This window comes from Schistocerca serialis, chromosome 2 (genome assembly GCF_023864345.2).
Source record: "Schistocerca serialis cubense isolate TAMUIC-IGC-003099 chromosome 2, iqSchSeri2.2, whole genome shotgun sequence".
Classification (NCBI taxonomy): Eukaryota; Metazoa; Arthropoda; class Insecta; order Orthoptera; family Acrididae; genus Schistocerca; species Schistocerca serialis.
The window spans coordinates 501,419,329-501,442,135 of record NC_064639.1 but is presented as its reverse complement, the minus strand read 5'-3'; positions in this window follow the sequence as shown (position 1 = coordinate 501,442,135).

The window sequence follows — 22,807 nt, the reverse complement described above, 5'->3', positions numbered from 1 at the left end:
CAAGTATTCTTTTGTAGAGTCACGTTTCAATAGCCTCTATTTTCTTCTCGTGTAATCTATTTATAGTCCACGTTTCGCTTCCACATAGACAGCACTCCAGACGAATACTTTCAGAGAAGGTGGCCTGACACTTAAATTTATATAAGATGTTAAAATATTTCTCTTTTCCAGAAACGCTTTTCTTGCTTTCTTATATTTTTTATAACCTCAGATTCCGAAGTAAAGATGTCATAATGGATATCCAGTCATCGGTCACAGGGTGTCATCTGTCCATCGTGTCACAGATTTCGGTATTTCTTTAGTGTCCCATCTTCATGTAAGCACTCTTGCCACATTACTTCGTATGTTCCAAGTATTAAGTTGTCAAATACACAAAAAAATGCTAATTTGGAAATACTTGTCATTCTGAAAAAGGGGTAACGGAAGGAAATAAAATAATCAACTGGATCGAACAGTGCCTAGATAAAAGTTTTTTAATTACTTCTACAAAACGAATAAATTGTTCAGTGGGGAAATCGTAGGACATATAATTGTGGATGTTCGGAGCTTAAACTGGTTAGGGCTCATTCTGCACACGGGAATAATGTTTTAGCTTCGTCTTCCTCAGTTAGTAGTACCAACCCATGAGACTATGTTCAGTTTGCTTGAAATGTCAGCTCCTTTGTACGCCAGCACGTATACTGTGTCGTCTTTGCCGGCAAGTAGTAAGGTGCCTCGGAAACATGGCGGTGTTTTTCCTTTTATCTTAAAGCTGTGATAGCTATTCACTAACCCTGATGGTTTCGCCGTCTTCATTTCATTGTAAGGATAGTTTTCGTCTTTGTCTTGTTGCCACTGCTGTACGGCTCCATGAGTTTCTTCCCTTGCTGAGCACTTGTTGCGTGCTTAAGTGGTATAGTCACACCCAAACCTCCAGATGACAGACAGTCAGATCGCAACTAAACGTTGTAAATCGATAATCGACCAGATCACCGATACAGTTTTGGCTACGTGCTATCGTCCAGGAGAACATGCGAAAACTTTCAGTAATAAGTAACACCTGACGTATGGAGCATAGCAAAAGCGTTACTGTGAGCGGTTGTCGTACAGAGCCGCCGTGGGGAAGCCGGTAGAGCGTTAGTCTGTTATACCAAGGGTCGCCGGTTTGAGCCCCGGTCATACCAGCTTTTGTCCTTAGTACGTGTGAACCTGTTGTAGGGAAAACATGTTCTAAACATAAACAATCAGAGCATAAGAATAAAGAAACAACTGCACACGTGCGGAAGTACTAATGGTAACAATAATAATAATAATAATAATAATAACATTATACATATATTGACATTATACCAATTATACTATCAACTACAGGAGTCGTACCACACAATATCCACCAGTACATCAATGCAATACAGCTACATCCAAACTTATATATACAACTACAGAAATCTGTAATTATTGACACTTGTTCAATTACCCGAAAGTTCCTAAATGCAATGTAACATATACCGTACAGTTAAAAGGAAGTCACGCTTGATCAAGGTCCTCGTCACCTTCCATTTTTAACCAGACATAACGTCTGAGACAAGAAAGAAATAATAATAATAATAACACTAACAATAAAAATAATAAGCATAATAGAAAATAATATTAGTAGTACACAGTATAATAATAATAATAAGTACATAACGATCAGGAATCAATACAAACACCACCACCATTCATTCAGGAGCCAAGGTTTCACAATAGTGGTGAAGCAAATGACTTTTGTACACCAAGCACATTTGATGAACCCCATAACTGCGCATGCAACCTGTAGGTTATTATTATTTCTTCTGCACGTGTGATGCATTTGTTTCTTTATTTTTCTGTGGCGATTGTTTATGTTATACTGTAAAACTACAAATTAATGTACTCTATAGGCTTGCTACTTTCAAATAAACGAAGCGAAAACGCACTACCAATAGAAAATTGCCGCAAAGTCCGATCAGTCCATTTTCATGTTAGGAATATTTTGTACCAAGTAACAGTTTCACACGTGCTGTAGCACAAAAACTGGCATGACCACGGCTCGAACCTGGGACCTTTGATACAACAAAGCAACGCTCTTCCGATTTCCACACGGGAGCTCTACGGGACACCTTTCACAGTTATGCTTTTCCTGTGTTCCGAAAGTCAGGTGTTACCGATTACACACGTTCTCCTGCACGACAGCGTATAGCGCAGACTACAATGAAGCGCCAAAGAAACTGGTATAGGCATGCGTATTCAACTACAGAGATATGTAACCAGGCAGAATACGGCGCTGCAGTCGGCAACGCCTATGTAAAATCACAAGTGTCTGGTACAGTTGTATAGATAGGTTACTGCTGCTACAACGGCAGGTTATCAAGATTTAAGTGAGTTTGAACGTGGTGTTATAGTCGGTGCACTAGCGATGGGACACAGCATCTCCGAGATATCGATGAAGTGGGATTTTCCCGTACGACCATTTCACGAGTGTACCGTGAATATCACGAATCCGGTTTAACATCAAATCTCCGACATCACTGAGGCCGGAAAAAGATCCTGTAAGAAATGGACAAACGACGACTGAAGAGAAACGTTCAGCGTGACAGAAGTGCAGCACTTCAGCAAATTTCTGTACATTTCATTGCTGGGCCATCAATAAGGGTCAGCGTGCGAATCATTCAACGAAATATCATCGATATCGGCTTTCGGAGCCGAAGGCCCACTCGTATATCCGCGACGACTGCAAAACACAAAGCTTTAAGCCTTGCCTGGGCCTGTCAACACCGACACTGGACTGTTGATGGCTGGAAACATGTTGCATGGTCGGACGAGTCTTGTTTCAAGTTGTATCGAGCGGATGGACGTGTACGGGTATGGAGACAACCTCACGAATCCATGGACGCTGCATGTCGCAGGGGAGTATTCATGTTGGTAGAGGCTCTGTAATGGTGTGGGGCGTGTGCATTTGGAGTGATATGGGCCAATGATACGTCTAGATACGACTCTGACAGATGACAAGTACTTAAGCATCCTATCTGATCACCTGCATCCATTCATGTCCATTGTGCATTCCGACAGACTTGGGCAATTCCAGCAGGACAATGCAACACCTCACACGTCTAGAATTGCTACAGAGTGACGCCAGGAACATTCTTGTGAATTTAAACACTTCCGCTGGTCAGCAAACGCCACAGACACGAACGTTATTGAGCACATCTGGGATGCCTCTCAACGTGTTGTTCAGAAGAGATTTCCACTCTCTCGTACTCTTACGGGGTTATGGACAGACCTGCAGGATTCATGGAGTCAGTTCCTTCCAGCATCACTTCAGACATCAGTCGAGTCCATGCCACGTCGCGTTGCGGCACTTCTGCGTGCTTGCGGGGGCGCTACACGATATTAGGGAGGTGTGGCTGTTTCTTTGGCTCTTCCGTATATATCGGTGGTTTGGTTGATACTCTGTCGTTTGGTACCGATCTGACCGTTTGACATCTGGAAGTTTGGGTGTTAGCAGTGAGTCACTGTTACCATTAGGTAGAATATTAGGATACATTTAACATGCTTGTGATTCATTTGTGCCATTGAGCTAGTTACCAATAATCCCTCGAACTAAACCCCATTCAAAGTCTTTAATTCTGTAGTAAATTTGAATTCGTGCACTATATCGAGCCCTGTCTGGTGCTGAATTGCTAAACTATTCAGTCCCTACAGCAACATGTGCAGGTATTTTTCATTTCTGACACCTATAATAATTCGCGAGACCAGTGAGACTGTGCATTCTTTCACTGTGCGTTCGCAGCACTAGCAACCTGCATCCTCAATTAGCTGTTGGATGTATTCCAATCTCTGTCTTTTTCTACAGTTTTTGTCCTCTACAGGTCCCTCTAGTACCCTGGAAGTCAGTCTCTGTTGTCTTAACAGATGTCCAATGAAATGCCTTCAATCAGTTTACCTCCTGGTGTAACCAATGGCTCTTTATGATTAACCCCTCCAAACGCCAGGCAATAATTATCGGCCGGCCGGTGTGGCCGTGCGGTTCTAGGCGCTTCAGTTTGGAACCGCGTGACCGCTACGGTCGCAGGTTCGAATCCTGCCTCGGGCATGGATGTGTGTGATGTCCTTAGGTTAGTTAGGTTTAAGTAGTTCTAAGTTCTAGGGCACTGATGACCTCAGATGTTGAGCCCCATAGTGCTCAGAGCCATTTGAACCAATAATTATAGGACACATCACCAGCACTTTCCGTCTCCATGAATTCTACCTCACCTGTTGTGACTTGGCAAGACAGCCAAGTCACAATGAGAGGAAGCCGAAAGGCACGCGTTAAGCTCACGCAGATTGGCGTGAGGTCTGGAACAGTTAAAGGAATTAATAGTAGCAAATAAAGTATGTAGTTGATGTAATACTCTAATCCACAATTGTAGAACATCTCTCTTGACGGTACATGTTATAACCACAATATAAAATAATATCAAATGCTATGGCGCCTTGCTAGGTCGTAGCAAATGACGTAGCTGAAGGCTATGCTAACTATCGTCTCGGCAAATGAGAGCGTAGTTGTCAGTGATCCATCTCTGGCTAAGTCGGCTGTACAACTGGGGCGAGTGCCAGTACGTCTCTCTAGACCTGCCGTGTGGTGGCGCTCGGTCTGCTATCACTGACAGTGGCGACACGCGGGTCCGACGTATACTAATGGACCGCGGCCGATTTAAAGGCTACCACCTAGCAAGTGTGGTGTCTGGTGGTGACACCACAAGTCCGATCCAGCTAACTAACACATTAAAATACCTTGGACTAACCTTCAACCGGCAACTAATGTGGAAACCGCAACCTACTAACTGTCCAACTGCAAGCCCATAATAGACCACAACTACTAAAATTACTAACTGGCCACACCTGGGGCCTATAGCCCACTCCTGTGCTTCACACGTACAAATCCATGATCTGCCCCATCTCTTGCTATCTCAATGCTGCATGGATATCTGCCCCTCCCAAAGCCCCTCCAGATCCTCGAACACCTTGTTCTCTGCCTCGCTTTCTGCATCTGCTTACCTTCCACACAATGATCCTTTACCAGTCCCTTCTCCTCACTCACACTAAATGCCTCCGAATAACCTACACCATCCATAAACTTGCCCCCTCCAACAGTGCTATTGTGTCCCTCTCCTTTGTGATCCTATTGTGCTGGCGTGCCTCTACCTACACATCCCACCAACCCTACACCTGCATATATTCTACGTCTTCTTCCACAGAAATTTCAAGCATCTCCCTCTCCTTGACCACGAGCTCCTCCCTGACATATATCTGTACTACCAACTCCGAATCCACACTACCCTCTCCACCACTTCCCCCCTGAGTGCTCCCTCCTCCTCCTTCTTCTCTCCCCATACCATATCCTCTTTTCCCCTTTCCTCTCACACCCCTACCTTCTTTTCATTCTACATCTACAAACCCCAATACCAGCTATCCCTCTCTCTCTGTCCCCTAAAACGACTCCTGTCTCATCACAACCTCTTACCAGGCCTCATTCCTCATCACCACCACTCTCAGTTCTTCCTCTACAGCCGCCCTTCCTTTCCTCCACAACCTACCACCCCAGGGCAGAACCTTTTCCACCTTTAGTGAAAGTGTAGTGTTCCAGGTTCAATGGTCAGTGTATCTTCTGTCATGTGCAAAAGTTTCTTTTTCAAGTCTGCTTCAAGTGTTTATTATTCTTCCAGTGTTTGTCAAGCGATTTTAACTGTGCTGTCTGTTCACATTTTTATCACTGTTTTTAAGCAGTTCATCAAAACAGCACTATTTTACTTATATTCTCCCATTAACTTCCCCTTTTAAAATAATTTTAGTTCACAGTACATACGTCTCCTTGTTTTGTTTTTGTTTCACCGGCTCCGACTAAGACATGTTCAACTGATTGAAGAATGATTTGTTTGTGCCACTGACAGTCCAACCCCCCATCGTCCACACGGGGTGAGGGGGGATGAAATAACAATAAAGAAAAAAAAGGCAGTGGTGTCATCGACGAGCAGCAATGGAGAGTCGGCACTGTGTAACACCGACAATGTCTTCGCATTCCAGTCGGCAGTGCAACGAACTTATTTTTTTACATAACAAGATGCGTATGCAAAATGTTTAATGCATCAAAAGGCACTGAATGCTTTCAATAAGATCAGTTTACAAACGCACTATTGTCCTACCACGTCAAAGAGTACAGAAACGGAAAATGTGAAGGAGTTTAGTGTGGATAAAAAGTTTTAAAACTTGAAAGGAAACTGTATGAAGAGTATGAAATAGAAGAAAAATCGAAAGACTGTGCCGTTCGAATGAGCTCCAAAACTGTAGTACTTTTTGCAAAGTCATTGTGTCATTTCATGGCGATTTAATAAAAGAATATTTGGTAGTTGCACTTCAGTATTCAGGTGTCCACCCCCGGTAGCTGAGTGGTCAGCGATACAAACTGTCAATCCTAAGGGCCCAGGTCCGATGCCCGGCTGGGTCGGAGATTTTCTCCGCTCGGGGACTGGGTGTTCTGTTGTCCGGTACCTTTATCAAACATGAGGATCATGCGTCCCACACTGGTTATGGCAGACGACTTTCAGAACCAACTTGTAAAACACTGTGTTTGCAATTTTTAAAGAGTTTGTGGCGTATTCTTTAGCTGTTTATGAAAGTGAAGGTATCACAGGCACACAGCTGTATGTACCCTCTTAGTAGTGTTGAAGAAAGAATGGAAAATATAGGGTCGTCATGGAATTTATTAATTTAGGTATGTAGAGACGGAGCGCCAGGCACGTTGGAAAATAAATCCGGATTCGTAGCACAACTGAATGGGAAAATGAAAAATCTTCCGCTACCCAATTCGCACTGATCTGCAGCATGAAGTAATTGTTCTGGAATGCGACAGGGGCTAATAAGACAGCCTAGATTCTATCAAGCATTTCCTTCAGGATCGATTACCTCGTTTCCACAAGTCTCGAAAAGGCTGCCCACCTTGTTCCCTGTGACAACGGAGGGGGCTTCAACAATCGCTGTTCTCAGGCGTGAGCTCTCCGTCTTCTCGAGAAACGCGCTGGTTGCGAAGCTCTGATCTGCTGCATGTGTCTGGTTTTTAGACAATGCTGCGCAAAGATTGCTTTTTGCAGCTCCAGGTTCTGTGTTTTTCTTCAAGTACGGTGCACACTGTTCGACGCACTTAATGACTTGATAACGTGGGGAGAGGCCGAACGAAGAATGGCCGCGTAGTAACTGGCAGGTGCGCCATCTGGCACCTGCGGTACAGCCGTACTTGCCACCATCGGTCCACATAGTACCGAAGGCGGGTATTACACGACGATCCGCCGCGAACGGTACTGGTCTAGTGCGATAGCCATCTAGCGGTAGAACTGGTGAAACTACGAAAATTAGTAGACACATATCCGCGCACCAGAATAGACATCAGTTCTAAACTGCCGTCAATCCGTGCATGAGCACTAGGTAGCGATAAATCGCGCATGCGCAGAAGAAGGTGCCGCAGTGCTTTCTGCTTGTTATTCGCATATTGTTTGGTGGCTAGTAACTAATTTCAGTTTTTTGTTTTGGGGATTTTCCGCGTTTTTTCGATAAGTAGGTTTTCATAAATGCAAAAAATAAACTTTTTTTGCAAGTAGACTTTCTTTTATACTAGCTGTTTGTGACAGCATTTTTTTCTGTTGATTACTTCGTATTATAGAAATGAAATGGAGCAAAGAGGCGTTAAGCGTCTAAATTCATGCATACAGCGAGGAAAGGTGTATCTATGGATCCGCTGTATCATAATACGATACGCTGGCAATCATTTCTTTCTGAGTAATATGCATATAACGTCACACGGTGATTTTCGATTTGTATCGTAATGCCTTAGCTTACGAAAGTTCATGTTTGATTTGATTGCAAAAAAATGGTTCAAATGGTTCTGAGCGCTATGGGACTTAACATCTGAGGTCACCAGTCCCCTAGAACTTAGAACTACTTAAACCTAACTAACCTAAGGACATCACACACATCCATGCCCGAGGCAGGATTCGAACCTGCGACCGTAGCGGTCGCGCCGTTCCAGACTGAAGCGCCTAGAACCGCTCGGCCACATCGGTTGGCTGATTTGATTGTATCTCTTGCTTTATTTCAGCATGCCAGAAAAGAGAAACGGGCAGTGACGGCGAGAAAGTCGGTGCAGTTTCGCACAGCGCGACAGACGAGGACTGCAAAACTGAGTAGCACATTGCATTTCATTTTCCAAATTTGGAAAAATAACACAAGTGCACTTTTAAGTTTTGATCCTTTAAAGTGTTGCAAATTGCAGTGCATCCACCTACAACAACTTTTGCAATGGTGGGCTGTGCTATACTGTGGCTAAAGGCCACACTCTTAAAAGATTCCCCAGTCGCTAGGAAACGTAATGTCACAACCAGCCTGCAACTTAACAGGGCATGTACTGGTATTTTATCAGTGATCTAGGCTGGTATGATCACAAAACATACAAACATACGATTTAATTCTTACGTTCCTGAAGGAGAGATAGTCTCCCTCGTGACTGTCTCACACTTGCTAATTCCATCTTCTATCATAGACAGCAGCTTCTCGAAACAGGCTATGTCCATCCTGACGAAGTTCCGAAATTCTTGCGGATCTTCGGGCCTCACTTCTTTCATATGCAGTATAATCCTCTGCCTTCGTTCCTTGCTTTCAGCCTGGCTCGAACTCAATAACGTCCACGATCCCCCTTGTGTTTCGCGCGGTAGAACGAAGGACTTTACAAGAGAGCATGTGCGCAAAGTATATTCCACGTGGAAGGTAATAGGTCTACACGAACCAGCTAGTAGTTACAGATATGCACGCTTGGGGCGCTGGTGCGTAGGTGTACGGTTTACGCGCATCGTGTAATAGCGGCTTAACACTGGGACCGTTAATGTTCACCTTCAGAACTACGCTATTCGTTTCGGGCGTGCGCACTAGCCATTTTTCTCTTACCGTACCTCGCGGCCCCTCTCGCAACGAAGATCTCTTGCCGTGACCACAGTACTTGAAGGTTTGTCTCCAAGACGAGCTCTGAACATGTACCAGTTTGACAGACTGAGTCATGAGATGTATTAAGGCACAGTTCCACGCAGCGACAAGTTTGGCCGCAGCACTCACAGACTAGCGACATTCCCGTAATTCTGTAGAAAATATCCTCCATCTAGTCTGCCAGACACTTAATCTCTTACAGACGAAACCCTCAGAATCTGGAAACCGAAATTCTTCGCTTAAAAGCGCCAGGGGGATGCGCTGTTTCCTATTTGTAACAAGTCATCAGTCTTGTGACTGGTTTGATGCGGCTCACCACGAATTCCTCTCCTGTTACAACTTTTCCACCTCAGAGTAGCACTTGCAACCTACGTCCTCAATTATTTGCTAGGTGTATTCCAATCTCTGTCTTCTTCTACAGCAGTGGTTCCCAACAGGTGGTCCGCGGACCTCCAGGGGTCCTCGAGCTATGCCAGAGGGGTCCACAAGATGCTATTAGAATAAAAAATATATTAAATATATTTCTTATGATAACACGTAACAGAAGGAGTTTGTTATACTAAACATCCAGATTTGAAGACAAAGATTTTGAGAAATAACCAAAAATTTAACAATAAGAATGATGGCTAAATTGAAAAAGTTTTAAGCTCAATATTTTTCAATAATGAATATGTCAATGTTTTTTCTAAGTGCCAAAAATAGAAAACGTATAAAGAGACTCTTAATTTGGCTTTTTTAGGTACTTGATACTGTGTTATAACACGGTACCAATCATGCTCGATGAGGGGGTCCTCGAGACGATTTTGTTGGGAACCCCTGCTCTACAGTGTTTACCCATTACAGTTCCCTCTAGAACCTTGGAAATTATTCCCTGATGTCTTAACAGATGTCTTTATCATCATGTCCCTCCTTCTTGTCAGAATTTTCCATATATTCCTTTCATCAACGATTCTACAGAGAACCTCCTCATTCCTTATCTTATCGGCTCACCTCATTTTCAACATTCTTCTGTAGTACCACAACACAAATGTTTCGATGCTCTTCTGTTTTCCCATAGTCCATGTCTCACTACCGTACAGTTCTGTGCTCCAAAACGTACATTCTCAGAAATTTATTTCTCAAATCAAGCCCTATATTTGATGCTACCAGATTTCTCTCGGCCAGGAATGCCCTTTTTGCCAGTGCTAGTCAGTTATTTATGTCCTTTCTACCTACGTAGCACAACACCTTAACTTCATCTGCTTCGTGACCACCAATTCTGATGTTAAGTTTCTCGCTGTTCTCATTTCTCTTGCTTCTCACTACTTTCGCCTTTCTTCGATGTACTCTTGATCCATATTCTGTACTCATTAGACTGTTCATTCCACTCAGCAAGTCCTGTAATCCTTCTTCACCTTCACTTAGGACAACAATGTCATCAGCGAATCTTGTATGCTTTCACCTTGAATTTTAATCCCACTCTTGAAACTTTCTTTTATTTCCGTCATGCTCCTTCATTGTATAGACGAGCAATAGGGACGACAGACTACATCCCTGTCTTACACCCTTTTTAATCTGAATACTTCGCTCTGGGTCTTCCACTCTTATAGTTCTCTCTTGATTCTTGTACATTTTGTGTATTACCTATATTTGCCTAAAGCTTACCCCCATTTCTCTCAGCAATTCAAACATCTTACACTGTTTTACATTTTCGAACGCTTTTTACAGGTCGATAAATCCTATGAGCGTGTCTTGATTTTTCTTCAGTCTTACTTTCATTCTCAATCGGAACGTTAGACCTGCCTCTCTGGTGCCTTTATCTTTCCTAATGGAAAACTGTAGTCATATAACAGATCCTCCATTTTATTTTTCGTTTTTCTGAATATTATTCTTGTCAGCAACTTGGATGTATGAGCTGTTAAGCTGACTGTGCTCTAGTTCTCGCACTTTTCAGCTCTTGCAATCTTCGGAATTGCGTGGATGATGTTTGTCCGAAAGTCCGATGGTATGCCACCAATAAAGGTGGAAAAAATAACGTAACAGCTAGAAATAACGGTTATTGAGAAGTAGCAGTCCGTTGATAACCACTCATCTGATACCAGCAGTTATTTCAATAACTGCCAACAGTGGCTCGCGCCATCTCTTTACCGAAGATCGTCCTACGCTTTCGCGTCAACTCTTCTGAACTCTGGCTACAACGGAGAGGGATAGAACAACTGAAAGGTCATGGAAATAACTGTGAAACTGCGCGCCATCTGTTGATAGAACTGTGTACTATTTCGTGTCTCTCACTTTTTTCATCACAAACATTAAATAAAGTTAATGTCAGAGCGGTGGCTGATAGGAACGACCGTAAAGACATTGCACATGCACGGTCGTTCCTTTGAGTCACAACTCTGTTTGTCAGTTTAGATTGGGCGGGTAGTGCAAATAGTTACTGTAAGGAGTTCGAGCGGTATGGAAATAAGTGTCAGAGGTCGGTATTTTTCTCTGGTAGTTATTCGCTCACAGTTCTCTTTCTCTGGCAATTAAAGGGTTACCATTACAGGTAACCTCTATGTTGGTGACTGCTCCTGACACCAGTTAAAGATTGTAGAACCCGCTGATATTTCCAGAGAGGATAGTTACCGGAGTGAACAAAATATTTTCGTACTGCTACGGAAATAACCACTAGCCATCGGCGGATCCAGAGGGTTGACAAATGACGGGATTCTATTCTCTCCACGTCTTGTGGTTCCGGAACAGGTGTCATTCTCTTTCCGGCCTTGGTTGCGTTAGAGAGTATTGCTTTTCGTTTCGTGTTCGTGTTTTTCTTTTTGTTGTTGCTACTAGGCTAGCAGTACTAGCAGTATTCTTACAAAGAGTATGAAAAGCTAAGAAACACTGTAAAGAGTATGCAACAGGTAAATATTTTTTAGGGGTTCTACACTCATCTTTTTTGTTTTCAAAGAGCTCAAGTTAGTTCATTTACCATTATGTTAAGCAAGACTACAAAACTTTGTCAGTGCAGCTATTGCTGTGTTGAGGTTCTGTTAGTATGCAAAACATCGCGCTTCAATTTGAGAGCTCATCTGTCTCGTTCATTAATTAACCTGTTACATATTCACACCGTTAACTGTCATGATATTAAATAGTAAAAAGAAAAAAGTCAAAGCAGGCAGCTAGCACTGGCAGACGAAGTGTTTATTATTGCCTCAGATATGTGACAGAAAGAAAAAAAAAGCAAAACATGGAATCGACAGGTAAAGTATTCCTCAGGACAGGAAATTCAGTTATTAGGAAATTTCTGAAAATTTGCTGCAAATTCGTATTTCCCACATCAATACTATTAATTAAGACTGTCACAATCTGGATACCAAAAGAAAAATTAGATGATCAACAGAGTAAAGCGGTATCGTAATGACGTCTGAGGCGTTTAAATCTGTTACCCTTACGAGGTTACACAAACAGTCATCCACTGGAATTCTACGTACAGTAATGCCAAATGTAAGAGATACGCAACAAACTGAAGGCTTGGAGAAAAGTAATTAGTCAATCTCCCACCAAAAAATTAAGACCCTCACGGTAACTGAAGAAATTGAGCAGTTTTCCAAATCTCACATAAAACTTGGATTAGCGTACTCACACATTTCTCAAATGGACCATCTCGTACAAGAATAAAAGAATCTATCACGTTACGTAAATTTTTGTGTTGTATTACAACGCCGTACACTTATTCTATTAAGTGAACAGTACAGGAAATTAAGCTTTGAATTAACCTACAGTACGGTGTTCATCTTACGTATTAGTTCATACTTTAAAAAAGCACGTTTTTTTTAAAATAGCGATCGATAACTTACATATATATAATATGAAACACCAATAACCGTCCAAACATCAACTGAAATGTACCGGACAGTTAATTATCTAAGGTTATGGCACGATTCATATGACAATCCTGCCACTTTGCACTACTTGCAGTTATAATTATACTGATAACTAAACTGATGGATTCCACCTGCTCCGTTATTTAACTGTAACCTCGTAGGAAGTATTGGGTAGTGAAAAATAACTGACAGTTATTTATAATCGTTAAAAATAATGGTTATAAAAAATTACTGTAACCGTGATAACGGTTAGTCCAAAATAACCGTTTGGCTCACCTCCATTCACCAGTACCATACATTCTACACACCTACAAGAACAGTCATTTTGTTGCGACTTCCCCAACGATTTTAGAAATTACAATGGAATGTTATCTATCCCTTCTGTCATATTTGATCTTAAATCCTCCAATGCTCTTTTAAATTCTGATTCTAATTCTGGATCCCCCATCTCTTCACTATGGTCTCCTATTTCTTCTAATGTTACAACCCCTGCTTTTAATGTCACTTAATGTTATTTTGACTTTTCTATAAGCTGAGCCAGTCCTTCCGAGAATCATTTCCTTTTTGACTTCTCCGCATTTTTTATGCAGCGTTTCCGCCTCAGCTTCCCTGCACTTCCTGTTTATTTCCAATTTATTTCCAACTTCTGTGAGTGCTCTTTTTAAAAATGTCCATTCCTCTTCAACAGAACCGTCTACTGAGCAGTGTCTATAGCCTCAGAGAACTTCAAGCGTATCTCTTTATTCTTTAGCATATCCGTGCCCCACTTCTTTGCGCATTGATTCTTCCTAAGTAGTCTCCTAAATTTCAGCCTAATCTTCTTCATTACTTGTGCAATGGCTTCATACACAAAGGTAAGGAGAGGAGGGCTACAGAGTTTTGCAGCAGTTGTCGTCGTAGGGAACCTGCACAGGAGTAGAAATGATTGCCAAACAAGTAACAAAGCAAACAGAAGATTTACTTAACTTGTACAGGGTAGGACGAACAAAAGTGACCTGAAGAACCGAGTTCTAGGGTACAAAGATACACAGAGAGAGAAAGAAATACAGTACTAACATGATTATAGCAGATGTTAGAAGTGACCACCATTCATCTCGGCACTTTTGGGCCTGCTCAGAAAACTGCTGAAGGCGGATTGAAGCTGGACTGCTGGAACTGATTCAGTCTCATCCAAAATGTTATGATGCAGTTCTTAAGGACTATGAGGGTTGTTGTGATACACCTTAGACCTGAGGGCTACACACATCAAGTAATCGCACAATGGCAGATCAGGTGACGTGGCTGACCAGCTAGAGCCGTAACCAGACTGACCTCTGCTAACAACACTGTCAGGCGTGAAGATTCTGTAAATGTGGTCCAAGGTTCGGCCGGGTGCATGAGCAGTTGGTCCATCCTGTTGGAAGTAACTCTTGGTCTTTTCCTCCTCCATTAATGTTGCCACAAATGGCTTCAAAATGTTGACAATGTCGTCCGGACCACTTTTATTTGCCCTACCCTGTGTTTCTCCAAACATAGGAAGACCCATTACAAATGATGGAAATAGAGTTCGTCTCATACAGTAACAGGAACAGTGATGGAGCCGCATGCAGGGGGCGCCTGTATGGTGTTCTGTAGAGAAGTGGCTCCGAGCACGAGTGGGCTGCTTAGCTACCACTAGCCATCCTTCATTGCAGTGGCAGGGTGCTCGTGGTAGGGAGCCACTGGAGGCTGGCTCAGTGGCCGCGCACAGTTGAGTCCATCAGATCTCGACCACTATCGCAATTCAGTTCTTGTAGAGCCCATAGGTTGGTATCGATACCCGATACCACATTACTGAACTGTGATCTGATTCTATATCTGCTCCCGGATATGCATTAAAATCTAGTATTTGATTTCACAATCTCTGCTTGACCATGATGTAATCTCTAACATTCTGCGTGGTGTCTGTTCTATATCGTGCCTCCCTACCACTTTCGCGCAACGACGCTCTGAGCGTGTTTTTTAGGGAATTGACTAGTTTGAACCTGGGACCTGTTGCTGGTAAGGAGACGCCAGACCACACATGACATGTAGAATTCAGAAGAGTTCAGTGAGACTAGCGATGATATAACCAAATACTTAATGATTTCAGCGTCAGCTCCACTGCACTCCCTGTAAAAGAATCTTAATACTAACTAAATTTAGTGGAAGGGGTTCAAGGCTTTCCTATTTTTAGTTAGCTGGTAAAATAACGTCGAAAAAGCAGTTAAGTTTACCATTGGTAATTTTATTCTACTCACAAAACATCGTTTATAAATTGCAATATTGATAAAAAGAAATGTTTTAATACAGGATGGTAAAAACCAACTGCGTTCAACAAAAATGTGAACGAATATTCCCTGAGTGGGTTTCCAAGTTCTACAATGGATCGAAGGATGACCTATGCCATATCACATCTATAATCTAGGTTTAAATTAAGTTTCACAAAAGAGAAAACTATCAAAATGGTCTACAGTGACCCTCAATTATCTTTAATTACTTATCTAACTTGTCGTAAATTACAGTGGCTGATGTGGCTTCTCAATAACTATATAACAGAAAAATCATCGCGTTTCAGATTTTAACTTCAAGTGGCAAATGTGAACACCATGAGCTTTAATTGACGATCGACACTAGTATTACGCAAGAAGAGGTGTAACAGATGAGACTTCTGCAGTTCTGAGTGAAGCTTTATGCGCTGTTATGCGGCATCGCGTGCGTTCATTACCTTGTCGGTGTTCGTCAGGGGGCAGCGGGCAGCACAGCTCCGCTCACCTCGCCGTCTCGGAAGCAACTCCATCCTAACTTCTCCTTACAACAATTTACCGAAGTTGGTTTAAAAAAAAACTATCTGGCTGTGTTTTCATCTGACCAATCAGGGTCTCAATGTTAACCATAAGCTCCGCCTACAAAAATTCTGTCTATCCAATGAGAAACGTTATACTTTTCGTGGTGGGGCAATGTTTTTAAAGTTTGCAACGTAACAGAGACGCGAAAAAGTCTCACGCTAAAACTTGCAGCTGTTGTGGTCCTTTTAGCATTATCGTAAGATCTATACTGTTCTTCTGGAGGGCTCTATCTTTTAACATGGGCTGGGGGGTGGTCCTGACGTAACAGAGACACGAAAAGTTTCAAGCTAAAACTTGCGGGTGGTGTGGCCCTTTTTGTGTTATTGTAAGATCTATACTGTTCTTCTGGAGGGTTCTAGCTTTTAACATGGACTGGGGGGTTGTCCTGACGTAACAGAGACGTGAAAAAGTCTCACGCTAAGGCTCTAGCTTTTAACATGGGCTGGGGGGTGGTCCTAACGGTTAGCTGGCGACGTGGGTGTCCGTCCCTTATCGTAGGGCCTTCTAACTTAACACGGTTCTGCTCTCGGCTCCTGTTCTCGTTTCTCCCCTCGGAACTGCGTCTGTCTCACGGTGGGAAGGTATGACATGCATTTAGGCATTCTAGTGTTAGTCTGTGGTATTCCATTTGCTCACTCGTTACTCGTATTACTTTGGTTAATTTAATGTCAAGATTTATTCGGAGCTGTGTGACATACTACTGGATTTGCTTATCATGTCAGGGTTTTCATGGAAGGTGTTGGATCTGCCTGACACCTTACAATCTAATTGAAATCTTCTCATACGTCCCGGCCTTTTCCAAGTAAACCTCCTCCACTTGTGATTTTTGAACAGAATATTTGCTATTACTAGCTGAAATTTATTTTAGAACTCAATTAGTCTTTCTCCTCTCTCATTCCTCATACGAAGCCTGTATCTCCCGTAACCCTTCCTTCTATTCCTTACCCCAAAACAGCATTCCAATCCGCCATGACTATTAGATTACCATCCCTCTTTATGTACTGAATTATCCATTCAATATCCTCATATACTTTCTCTTTCTCTCCGTCTTCTGCTTGCGACATCGAGAGGTATACCTCAACTGTTGTTGTCGGTGTTGGTTTGCTGTCAGTTCTGATGAGAACAACCATATCTCTAAGCTGTTCACAGAAGCTCAATCTCTGCCCTATCTTCCTATTCACAACGAATCCTACTCTGATCATACCATTTTCTGCTTCTGTTGAAATTATCTTATACTCATCTGATGAGAAATCTATGTCTTCTTTCTATATCACTTCACTGACCCCCATTATATCTAGATTGAGCCTCAGCATTTTCCTTTTCAGATATTCTACATTTCCTGCCACGTTCAAACTCCTGACACTCCACAACCCAGCTAGTAGGACATTATCCTTTCCTTAGTTATTCAGTCTTTTTCTCAAGGCCACCTTCCCTTAGCAGTACCCTCCCGAAGATCTGAATGGACGACTAGTCTGGAATCTTTTGCCAATGGAGAGATCATCACGATACTTTTTCAATTATAGCCCACATGTCCTGGGGGTACACATTATGTGCCTTTATTGCAGTGGTTTTCATTGCCTTCTGCAGCCTCTTGCCGTTGATAATAGCTGATTCTTCCGCCTTTTAGGGTCAGCTTCCCGCATCAAGGGCAAGCGAGTGCCCTGAACCTTTGTCCATTCCTCCACCTACTTGACAGGTGGAAGACTGAAGGTGACTTCTTAAGCCAGAAGTTGGCTGCCATTGCTGATCATTTTTATTCCAAATTCAAGCAGTAGCAGGCTTCGAACAGGGGACCTAGTAAATTCCGATAACAAATACTCTACCTCCCTCTTTTTAGATTAAAACGAAGACTGAAAAATCTGTGGGTGACCGAGATTCAATCCCAAGAGCTCTCGGTTATCAGGAATGCACTTTACTGTTGTTTCTTTATTTCCAAAAAGAGTGGGGGTGTCAGGAGAAAAGTTGACAGGGGTCGCAACCAGAGGCCTGGCCACAATGTCCTGTTCTCTCCCACAGAACTAAGAAGGGTGGAGCGCATAGGATCCAAGAGACCCAAATGCATCACGAAAAAGAAGAAAAGAAATTTTTCTTTTTTTTTGTACCAACACCAATGTGTTACAAAAGCTCATGCTATGCCATGCCTCAAAATATCAGGGCGAAGGTAAATGGATACCGGTCCTTGGTGGCTACCAAACTGGAAGAAAAACAAGAGAGGTGGTCTCGTTAAGACGTGAGGATGCTCTATGATGCTACTCGCTACAGAATTATCCATTCATATCGTCTCACAGCAATGTGCTCTCCATTGGCAGTTCAGTCGTAACAAAAAGAATTTGCGGCTCAACTTCTCCTGTGATGGATAATCCAGCTGCGAGATAATCCAGAGAAAATCTGAGAAATATTGCTGGTACTTGAGGTTCCGTATGATCGCACATTGCCATTCATTTAAGTAGTGCCACAAATCAAGGACTATCTTCTCACCGTCACCGAACAAGTAGTGGACGGCCTGGCCGCATATCCATGTCACAGAATTCGTTTTTGCCCTTGGAAAGTATTCTTCATCCGGGACGTGGAAGGATTTTGCTGCTATCCGGTCAGAGACAAACGCGTGAGTAAAGCCAACATCTGTCGAACATCCTTCTCCAATCCGCAGACAGCATGATTCCACACCCATCATTTTGCTGGTGACACACAATGGAGAACCCATTAGGTGAATTTGATGTAGGCGAGGCTGACACAACTGGTTCCCGTTAAGCATTATGTACATAGGGGACTGCACGTCCGTATCAAGAATGGCGGTGCTCACTACCTGCCACACAAGACGCCGCTCTGTATGGGGATATTTCCCTTCAATCACGTTCTGTGCCCTACACAGTCGCAGGTTGGAGTATATCGCCATCGCCGATGTCAAGTGTGTGGGCAATGGTACAGTGCGGATGTAACTTAGTTCAAGGAAGAATTGGCCATCGTAGAAGAAAGGTGATGGGATGTCCAATAACAGCACAGGAGGAGAGAAAGAGAGATTGGCACTAAGGCCTCCAGCTACAGGCTTGTAAGACATGATGGACAACGTCGCCACCTCTTCATGTGAGAGCCGGCCGGAGTGGCCGAGCGGTTCTCTGCGCTTCAGTCTGGAACCGCGCGGCCGCCACGGTCGCAGGTTCGAATCCTGCCTCGGGCATGGATGTGTGTGATGGCCTTAGGTTAGTTAGTTTTAAAACTAATGATAATATTAACAAGTTATTTTGGAAGCAACATGCAGAGATTTTCGATACAATTACAGAATTTTACCGAGATTGGTGCTGATCAATTCGTTGATATCTTTTACAACTGTTCTTGTGATAACATTGGCACAAGGCACATCATAAAATTCGCTGTTAGCCATTAGAATTACACCAACTGGAGGGATAATAAATAAAGAAATTTTACTGAGTTTTTTTTTTTTTTTTGGTGGAGTATACTATTAACCAAGACAACATTCTCCACTGGTCAGTTGTATTTCCAATGTGCTCTCTAATATATGACCTCATGTTGCAGTGAGCAAAAATCCACCAAATTGCAAACGTTTGTAGCTGCACGACGTGGGATGTACGAGCAGAACTTGTTTAATCACTTAAAGCTCCAATAATTCCTTCTTCGTGTGAACTATGTCTGACCTGTTGTTGACGTACTCTTCATCATCAGCCAACTGACAGCCTACAGCCTGATCCAAATACACTCCTGGAAATGGAAAAAAGAACACATTGACACCGGTGTGTCAGACCCACCATACTTGCTCCGGACACTGCGAGAGGGCTGTACAAGCAATGATCACACGCACGGCACAGCGGACACACCAGGAACCGCGGTGTTGGCCGTCGAATGGCGCTAGCTGCGCAGCATTTGTGCACCGCCGCCGTCAGTGTCAACCAGTTTGCCGTGGCATACGGAGCTCCATCGCAGTCTTTAACACTGGTAGCATGCCGCGACAGCGTGGACGTGAACCGTATGTGCAGTTGACGGACTTTGAGCGAGGGCGTATAGTGGGCATGCGGGAGGCCGGGTGGACGTACCGCCGAATTGCTCAACACGTGGGGCGTGAGGTCTCCACAGTACATCGATGTTGTCGCCAGTGGTCGGCGGAAGGTGCACGTGCCCGTCGACCTGGGACCGGACCGCAGCGACGCACGGATGCACGCCAAGACCGTAGGATCCTACGCAGTGCCGTAGGGGACCGCACCGCCACTTCCCAGCAAATTAGGGACACTGTTGCTCCTGGGGTATCGGCGAGGACCATTCGCAACCGTCTCCATGAAGCTGGGCTACGGTCCTGCACACCGTTAGGCCGTCTTCCGCTCACGCCCCAACATCGTGCAGCCCGCCTCCAGTGGTGTCGCGACAGGCGTGAATGGAGGGACGAATGGAGACGTGACGTCTTCAGCGATGAGAGTCGCTTCTGCCTTGGTGCCAATGATGGTCGTATGCGTGTTTGGCGCCGTGCAGGTGAGCGCCACAATCAGGACTGCATACGACCGAGGCACACAGGGCCAACACCCGGCATCATGGTGTGGGGAGCGATCTCCTACACTGGCCGTACACCACTGGTGATCGTCGAGGGGACACTGAATAGTGCACGGTACATCCAAACCGTCATCGAACCCATCGTTCTACCATTCCTAGACCGGCAAGGGAACTTGCTGTTCCAACAGGACAATGCACGTCCGCATGTATCCCGTGCCACCCAACGTGCTCTAGAAGGTGTAAGTCAACTACCCTGGCCAGCAAGATCTCCGGATCTGTCCCCCATTGAGCATGTTTGGGACTGGATGAAGCGTCGTCTCACGCGGTCTGCACGTCCAGCACGAACGCTGGTCCAACTGAGGCGCCAGGTGGAAATGGCATGGCAAGCCGTTCCACAGGACTACATCCAGCATCTCTACGATCGTCTCCATGGGAGAATAGCAGCCTGCATTGCTGCGAAAGGTGGATATACACTGTACTAGTGCCGACATTGTGCATGCTCTGTTGCCTGTGTCTATGTGCCTGTGGTTCTGTCAGTGTGATCATGTGATGTATCTGACCGCAGGAATGTGTCAATAAAGTTTCCCCTTCCTAGGACAATGAATTCACGGTGTTCTTATTTCAATTTCCAGGAGTGTATTACAGTCTTCATTATACCCATCCATGTCGCTCCTGAATGTTTTCTTATATCATCTACTCATCTTACACTATCTGATCAAAAGTATCCTGAGACGTATTAGTTTTCGTCTTCATGACTGCTTGAACTGTACTGGGGACACTTCCAATGATGTGTCTGAATGTATGTGGATGAATGACAGCCCGTTCTTCCTCAAGAGCAGAAACCATTAGACGCTGGGGTCTTGAGCAAAGTCTACGCTCTAACTCATCTCAAATGTGCTGCTTTGGTTCATGGCAGTGCTCAGGACACGCATTCCATCGTAGGGTTGTTATCGTCCGTAAACCATTGCCTTATACATGTTGCTTTATGACTGGCTGCAGTACCATGCATACCCAAACACTCATCGTCTCCGAACTGTTATTCTGTGCACAATAATGTAAAATATGTTCACATCCTTCCGCATTTAGCGTTTTTTTATTCGTAAAATCACGAAAAACACTCCCATATCGTAACACCACCTCACCTCCTCCGTAGTTCACTTTTGACACTAAACATGATAGGAGGTAACGTTCTCCAGGGATTCGACATACCCAAATCCTTCCATCAGATTACCGCAGGGTACAGCGTACTTCAGCGCTCCAAATGACTCGTTAGACCCATCCAACGTCCACTGGCGTCGCTCTTTGCACAAACTCCCTCCTCGCTTAGCAGTGACTACAGAAATGTGTGTCTTATGAGGAACTGCTCGACCATGGCATCTCATTCTTTTTAGCTTTCTACGCAAACTCATTATGCTAACCGGACCGATGGTAGCGCTTTGCAACTGACGAATGGTTTCTTCCACTGATTTCACGCGATTTTTCACAAACACCCACCGCGATTCTCGACGGTCCCTATCCGTCAGTACATGAGGCCTGCCTAGTCGTAGTTAGGCTGTGGTTGTTCCTTCGCGTTAGCATCTCACAATCACATCACTAACAGTTGACTTTATCAACTTCAGATGCGTTAAAACGTTCGTGATGGATTTACACTACTGGCCATTAAAATTGCTACAACACGAAGATGATGTGCCACAGACGCGAAATTTAACCGACAGGAAGAAGATGCTGTGATATGCAAATGATTAGCTTTCAGAGCATTCACACAAGGTTGGCGCCGGTGGCGACACCTACAACGTGCTGGCATGAGGAAAGTTTCCAACCGATTTCTCATACACAAACAGCAGCTGACCGGCGTTGCCTGGTGAAACGTTGTTGCGATGCCTCGTGTAACGAGGAGAAATGCGTACCATCACGTTTCCGATTTTGATAAAGGTCGGATTGTAGCCTATCGCGATTGCGGTTTATCGTACGCGACATTGCTGCTCGTGCTGGTCGAGATCCAATGACTGTTACCAGAATATGGAATCGGTGGGTTCAGGAATATAATACGGAACGCCGTGCTGGATCCCAATGGCCTCGTATCACTAGCAGTCGAGATGACAGGCATCTTATCCGCGTGGCTGTAACGGATCGTGCAGCTACGTCTCGATCCCTGAGTCAACAGATGAGGACGTTTGCAAAACAACAACCATCTGCACGAACAGTTCGACGACGTTTGCAGCAGCATGGACCAGTAGCTCGGAGACTATGGTTGCGGTTACCCTTGACGCTGCATCACAGACAGGAGCGCCTGCGATGGTGTACTCAACGACGAACCTAGGTGCACGAATGGCAAAACGTCATTTTTTCGGATAAAACCAGGTTCTGTTTACAGCATCATGATGGTCGCATCCGTGTTTGGCGACATCGCGGTGAACGCACATTGGAAGCGTGTATTCGTCATCGCCATTCTGGCGTATCACCTGGCGTGATGGTGTGGGGTGCCATTGGTTACACGTCTCGGTCACCTGTTGTTCGCATTTACGGCACTTTGAACAGTGGACGTTAAATTTCAGATGTGTTACGACCCGTGGCTCTACCCTTCATTCGATCCCTGCGAAACACTACATT